Raw genomic sequence first — 8,084 nt, 5'->3', positions numbered from 1 at the left:
TTTAGGTAATGGGTATGACAGCCTCCCTATTGCAAAAATAGACCCAAGGGCTAAGAGACCAGAGAAACTTCGATTCTCCTTCTGGATTACAGATAGAGCCGTGGAAATTTGTGGGAACTGGAACGTGTTTGCATGCGACTTACCATTACACCAATATTGTTTTCAAATCAATTACATTTTCTCTGATATGAGAGTGAATTAGATTCTCTTTTTTCCCCTAAGGAGGAAAATGGGAAAATTTAATAGTGAATTAGTGAGTACATTTGGCTTGAGACTGAAGACAACTTCTAAGTTTCTACTTCGTTTTGCATAAAGTTGATGGCTGCTTCCAGTGTAATTTAGCCAATTTATCTTGACATTCGCTGGTTCTGAGCTCTGCCTTTCTGTGTAGAAAGTCTGTTCTCCATTACAATGAAATTGAAAATAACACTAATGAATTCTAATAGTTTAGTGAAAATGTGGTTAGTTATAGAAGTGTCCAGCGATGGATGTGCTGGTTTGCACTTGCTCATGAAAGCCAGTTGAGTGAATCTCCTCCTGTCTTCAAGTTCAGTGACCTCATGTTGGTCTCTTGAAATTACCATGGTGAGATATTGATACTATGGTGGGGTTATTTATATCACAGAAAAGAGCCAATGCTACTATTGAGGGATTTTTTTCTTTTTGGAGAGGTAGTTATTAAATATTGAACATAATACTAGAAATACCAATGATGAGATATATAATTGGATAAAATTTATTAGGTTGAATTTGTATATCCGTTAGATGTGCGTTCTAGGGAAGATGGCAGAATGACCAGCTACTACTACGATTTACATAGCAAGATACCTGCAGGGAGCCTGCTTGTGGTTTTGGTTTGGCATCTCTAATATCAGAGCTGATGCTCTGTGATTGTCTTGGCATTTTCTTTCTGATGACCAGTTGACAACTGTTGGTGAGGTACCACTTGAGGCCAGAAGAAAGAAAAAGAAAACTACCGGTGGTATCTCTTGAAGACTCCCTCCAACAGATTGCTGCTTATGTCTCACAGCAAATGCTGTGTTACATGGCCATCTTTCAATGCAGTTGATGCTAAGATTGTGAATATCGGGCTTTTATAGCCTCTAATGAATTTGGGTAAGGGAATGGAAATGGTGTTGGGATATTCAGTTACAGGAACTGATGTACTTGGTTCACTTCTTAGCGTTTGGGGGCTTTTGTCTTGGTAACAAAAGTGTTACTTAGACCCTCAGGTCTTCGGTTTATGCAATGGTAAACTTAAGTTAGGGTTTGGTCGTGAGATCTCCGTTCTCATGCCCTTAAAACAGGTGAAACCCATCACAACCTATGGACTTACAGATTGAAGAGCTGAGACTGTGTCCCTAGTTTAGGGACATTATGTCACCCTTTCAATTTTGTTCTCCACTGAAACTTGATCTGTCTTATCCCATGAAACTGACATGCTATTTTGAGAATGGACATAATTTTACTGACAACTACAGGCATGCCCAAGACTAGTATGTACATGGCAATGATACATACAAAACTAGGTTTTAATCCATAAAAGCTGACTGGAATGACCATTTGAGAACACTTTGAGGACCTGTTCTGTCATTATAGTAACTAAAACCTGACTCACTTGAGAAGCAGATTTGACTGCAAAATGCCCCCTTCGTCCCTGTCCCTTCACCATATTACCCGGTTATGACTGCCCCTTGTAACATCATTTCAAGTACTGAGGATGAGTTATAAATTCTGATTTTGTATTATTTAGGGTAGGAGAGTTCCATTATCATCACTTACACTGAGGGATGGTCAAACCATCACAAAAATGAGTAGAAAATGGGAAAAAGATATTGTGGCTTCAATATATTTAAAATAGAGTAATTCTACACGAATGTACTTAAGTTAAAGGACTTCTTACTCAAAGCAAATAGTAATAAGGATTAAATAGGTTGTATGAGTTTGCTAAAGATTAAAGGGGAACTGAATTTCTGGGCATCTGGGTAGCTCAGGTTAAGCCTCTGACTAACTTTTGGCTCAGGTCCTGATATGGTTTCATGAGTTCGAGTCCCACATCAGGCTCTGTGCTGCAGTGCAGAGCCTGCTTGGGATTTTTTCTCTCACCCTGTCTCTCTGCCCCTCCCCTGCTCATGCTGTGTTTGTCTCTCTCAAAATAAATAAACTTTAAAAAAATAAAGTGGGGGGAACTGAATTTTAAAGAGCAAAAAGGTGGTAGTGTGATCTGGTGGGCAAGTCACTAGATAGCTACAGTTAGATGTTCCTTTTTTTTTTATTTTTGAGAGAAACCGGGCGAGTGGGGGAGGGGCAGAGAGCGAGGGAGCACAGAATATGAAGCAGGCTCCAGGTTCTGAGCTGTCAGCCTAGAGCCTGACCCAGGTCTTGAAATCAGGAGCTGTGAGATCATGACCTGAGCCAAAGTCCGATGCTCAACCGACTGAGCCACCCATGCGCCCCTAGTTACATGTTGTTGTAAATTAAAGAATATTAGGCTCTTAAAAAAACACAAGTGGGAATTACAATTACACGTGCATAAATTTAGAGGCAGACGTAGCTATGGTGCTCCTGGCTCTAATTCTCTGTAGTGAGCAATGTAACTATCTAGAAAAAATTTTGAAGTATAAATGTCTAGGTGCTTCTTACAGAAACTCTGTTTTGTTGAGGAGATGTGGACCTGCCTTTTCCAGGTGTGTGCCTTTTCCAGGAATTCTAAGGAGAATTCCTGTTTTCAGAAGTTTGGAAAAGCTTATGCTTGTATTTTTTGGTGTGCTTTTTTTTTTTTCCGTTTAATGACACAAAACCCATATGGTGATTTGACATAGATACACAGAACTTTTTCTCCCACATTTACAACTCCACATACTGGTGAATCCAAAGGAACTGGTATAATCACTATATGGAGCATACTGTATTACTGTTTGAATATTTTATTCCAACCCATCTTTTATACCCTAAAGCATCTTTACTGTGTTGTTTGAGCTAAATCTGCAAGAAGACAGTTGTCTAAGGTCTATCCAACCTTCTGCCAGTCAGGTCTGTCATGTGATGACTCCTGAACATAGAACTTTGACCATGCTGAATTGCTGCTTGGGAGACTGGCTGGAGCCAGCAGCTTGGAGAAGGGGCACAACAATGCATGTGATGCCATCTTGCTGTTCCAAACCCCTGTGTTTTTGTTTTTCAACTTGCCTTTTGTTTTTTGATGATCACAGGAACCTTGCCAGGTTGTTGGCTCTGTAGCAACTGTTGAAGACTGCTGTTTTTTTTTCTTTCCTATGATTATAGTATAATATAGTGTGTGTATATATATATAGTATATATAGTATATATATACAGTATATATATATATATAATACAATATATACTGCACATAGTATAATTCTATGATTATAGTATAGTTCTCAATGATGTATGCCTGCAAAGGTCATTCTATACCCCTCTTCAAGATACTGTGAAAATACCATTCAAATTCTGTTAAATCTGTGTTAACCTTAAAAATATAACTGTCAGTTTTTTTACCAGCAAAAATGGGTTTATTTGGCAATAGCATATTTTTAACTCGGGATGTTTGTACTAAGGTACAATCATAGGCAAGTCCAGTAGACAAAGGAGAGAATGTTTTATGGACAAAAGGGGAGGAAGTTGAGAAGGATTGTTTTGAACAAAAGTCCACTGTAGAAAAGCAAGAGCTGTTTCAGGGTAGTTGGTGTCTTGTGATAGATGGCATGTACATCTTTGTCCTATTGGGGCCTGTCCTTGATGATTATTTCCTGCTGAGGATTCTAATAATGTTGGGCCCTATAATTGATCATTTTTCCTGTAATTGGCCTTGAGTGGGACAGCTCCCCCTTAGGTCATTGTGGTCTATTGGAGTGAAGTTTGTCTTTATTTTCACAGTTGTGATAAAAATAAGAGCTAAGAGGACTCATGAATTAGAATAGAGATTAATCTGAAAATTATGAGTAGCTACCTGAATGTAGAAGACTGTTAGTAGCCTGAACAGTCATTCTCACCTAAATGTGAAATAATTAACTTCAGTAGTTTCCTTTTTTTTTTTTTTTGTTAAATATTTTTAAAGTTATCATGTTGAGAGAGAGCAAGCGGGGGAGAGGCAGAGAGCATCCCAAGCAGGCTCCACACCATCAGTGCGAAGCCTGATGTGGGGCTCCAACCCATGAACTGTGCAATCATGACCTGAGCTGAAACCAAGAATTGGAAGCTTAACCTACTGGGCCAATCAGGTGCCCCTCAATAGCTTTCTTTCTCACATTGATCCTTCATTGCCCAAATTAGAATTGGGGGTGGGATTAGGTTGAAGTGTTCTTAGACCTAGAGGTCACAAACTGGCAGGTAACTTGGTAAATTAAGCCTAAGGATGTGTTTTGTTTGACATGTACTGTCAAAAAAGGAGACGAGATTCCTTAGAACATGCACCTCTAATTCATTAGAGCCTCAGTACTCTAATATCGGAGCAATATTTAACACTACTCCTTACTGTATTTCCTATATTTTATTTCCTACTTGAACCCATGAGGCATTTTTTTCACCAGTTTGAAAGCTTAGAAGCAGAATATACATACTGTACCTTAAGACCCTGGAAATTGGGGGAGAGATTGGAAGCTCTGTGGTAAAGGAGACTTGGATAAAAGTTAGGATTGTAATCTATGTAGGTAGTTTGAATGTAGTGAAACAAAATTGACAATTTTTTTTTCTGCTTTGTCCCTATAATTATGAATATACCAAGAAGAGAGGGGAGTAAGTATTTCTCCTCCTAGTTCATCTATTTCCTTCCTCTTTTAACCTGGTTGTTTCCTTCTTAAACCTTGTCACTCCTCTCAGAAATAAAAGTTAGTGCTCTGAATACTGTAGTTCAACTTAATTATGGTACAAATAGACTCCTTTGGAATGGCTTCATTCCTTTGCCACAATTCTGTAGCTTTAGGCCCATGGGGAAATAAGTTCCAAGTTTCATTATGCCAACTTGGAGTGCAATTTTCGGTTAAATCTTGTGTAAATTTTGGACTGCTTGCAGTTGATTTTACAACCTAACTTCTACGTTTAAAATTTTTTGGCTCATTTGAAATGAGTTTTGTGAGCTGATAAAAGGACTCTATGCTAGAGTTCTTAGAAATATCCAGGACAGATCTCTGTCTTCTTTATCTACTGCACTGGCTCTCAAACTTAAGTGTGTACCAGAATGCTCTGGAGGGCTTAAAATGCAGATGGATGTGCCTCGCCTTCAGTTTCTCACCCAGCACTTGCAGAGTGAACTGTGAGAACTGGCATTTCTCGCAAGTTCCCCAAGGGCTGTTGATATAAGGACCACGCTACTACCACCACTGCTCTATGACCAAAGGTAGGAAGGAATTGATGAGCAATCGCTGGTTAGTTAAAACCATGAAGGAGTGAGAAGTTCTTTGTCGTAGGAAATGATGCTACAGGACTCTTCAGAACCATTGCAGATGGAGTTGCTCCTGTAGTCTATGTCCCTGTGACACAAATAGGAGTGGTCCTTAAATCCTATTGGTTTAACCCCCCATCTGTACATTGAAAGGAGAGGGCCAAGGCAGTTGAATTGACTGAAGACCTCTATAGACATGAGTATTTGTTAACTGGAGCTTGATCATAAATTCTGTCTCCTCCATATGTCTTCTCCTTTTAAATTAATATTTCAATCCAGTATAGCCAATATTATGTGTATGTGTGTATTTGATATCACAGATGAACAGGTGATACAGATGGCTCAAGTTCTTGGTTATGGTGTTTGCCCAAATCAAGTGTTTGCCCTGGCTATTCTGCATTGCCAGGGGTGTAGTGGAGCCTCCTCCTGCCCCCAAATCCCTCAAGCATACACTTAGCCACTAAAAGTAGATTCAATATAGAATGTTTATTTAACAAATGCATTTTTGTTACAATTTTTTTTTGACAAACCCTAAATTCCTAAAAAGCAAGCTCGCCAGCCAAAATTACTCTAATATTCTGCTGTCTACCACAATATGCTCATTTAAGAAAAAATTTTTTAAAGTTGGTTTGAGAGAGCTAGCCTGTGAATGGGATAAGGGGCAGTGAGAGGGGAGAGAGCGAATCCCAAGTAAGCTCCATGCTGACAGTGCCTGGAGCTTGATCCCATGAACTTTGAGATTATGACCTGAGCTGAAATCAAGAGTCGGGTGTTTAACTGACTGAGCCAGCCAGAATATGTCCATTTTTAAAAGTGTCGATTAAATTGTCCTCTGTTGAATTAGAATATTAGTAAATTTGTGTTTCTTGGAACATTTATTCCATCTTTTGAATACACGTTGATCAAGTAAAGTTGGGATACATGGATTAAACAAAGTTAGCAAGTTTCTTAATGCCAAATTGCTGAAATATTAGGCTTATGTGCATAGTAGGAAATTCAAGAGGAGACTGAAAGTGTGCAAAATTATTTATCGTTTACTTATTTTTTGAGAAGCTTTTTGTGGATTGCTTCATAGAGCTTCATCTGGGAAATAGAAAGTGGAGAGTGTAAGTATGTATGAATTAAAGTATATCAACCCAGTGATCGATTGATTGATTCCAGCTAACTTGTCTATCTGGTTGGAAAAACCCTTGCCTTCTACACTGCTAGATGTTTCCTCTGATGGGCTATAAGGTCCTAGTCCCTGATGACAATCATCCTGGTTATGACATTCTGATTTTTTAAAAATAGCAAACAATTTCTGTAATGATTTGTAGAGAATGTTCTAAAAATTTGACGGAATATAGCCGAAATAAAAATCACATAAGTAACCCTTATCTAAACTGCTAACATAGACATAGGTGCATCCATGTATATATTGATACATAAGTGCTTTGACACAAGGTATAATAGTACCAATATGTGTTCTGTATAAACAGGGTAAAAGTGTTTCGTATTCATAGATGCTATGTGATCCATAAGTGTGGTGATACAGACATGGGAGTATAAACCTAATGTACATACTACTGTGTGATGATTTTGTACATCAGTGTAATATAAACCTATCACCACATTATATTTTCTTTAATGATACTTGTTTCAGTCCGATGTAGTTGGTATGTTAGAATCCTCCAGGTGGGATTCAAAAAAGGCTGGCTGCCCATGTCTCCAGAGTCTTGGAAGCTACTGTGTAGTAGACTGTGGGGAGAGTTGGAGGTGAGATCTCACATACACTCATGAAAAGATGTTTTTCGTAAAATAGGCCTCATAAATGTGGTTTGTACCCTGAATTGGTTACATAATTATGTGAAATGATTTAAATTTTGTTAAAAGTTTGCTTCTGTTTTTAAAGGACCTACAGGGACTACATTGATTCCTGATCAGTCAGAACTACATAGAGAAAGAAATACTTAGATTAAGAAAACATAAAATGAAACCTGAGAAGGAATACGTATAATGGTTGTGGTATCAGAAAGACAGAAGGTGGAAAATGTCTGAACTCGGTAGTATGATAAATAAAGGTGTGCGACTGGAACCAGTTTTGAGGGTGCAGATGAACCAGTATGTAAGGCTGCTGAGTGACTTGAACTGGAGGGTATTTTTTTTAATGTTTAATTTTTTTTTCTTTTTAAGATCGTACAAGCAGGGGAGGAACAGAGATGGGGACAGAGAATCCCCAACAGGCTTCTCACTGTCAGCAGAGAGCCTGACACATGGCTTGAACTCAGAAACGGCAAGATCATGATCTGAGCCGAAGTTGGATGCTCAGACACCTGGGCCACACAGGTGCCCCCGAACTGGAGGGTATTTTGAGCATTATGTACATTTTTTTTTAAGAAAGCAATATGAATTTGAGAATTTATCTGCAAATGTAAACAATGAATTCTGTAACTCTAATAGGTTTCTTGGTCCTGATAAAATAATGGTATTAAATCTATTCTCCTATTTATGACATGAGAGATTTTAAAATTGAGAGGCAGACTTGATAGTGTTTGCTATGACCTAAGTTATATATGAGGTGAAATACATTATTAGTTAACCTATGTGAATCACTGTAAGATCTCTAAATGCTTTTTCTTAACTTTATGGAAAGTTATTGAAGTCATAGAACTAACTATAGGTTTGGGAATAGGCTGGTTTTCAA

General features: G+C 38.3%; 1 pseudogene; it reads right to left on the bottom strand.

The window, feature by feature from the left end:
• Positions 1-2,844: 2,844 nt before the first annotated feature.
• LOC122477776 lies at positions 2,845-3,148 on the bottom strand (annotated as a pseudogene).
• Between the last annotated feature and the right edge of the window lie 4,936 nt (positions 3,149-8,084).

Source organism: Prionailurus bengalensis, chromosome X, assembly GCF_016509475.1.
Source record: "Prionailurus bengalensis isolate Pbe53 chromosome X, Fcat_Pben_1.1_paternal_pri, whole genome shotgun sequence".
NCBI lineage: Eukaryota > Metazoa > Chordata > Mammalia > Carnivora > Felidae > Prionailurus > Prionailurus bengalensis.
This window is presented reverse-complemented; position numbering and strand designations above follow the sequence as displayed.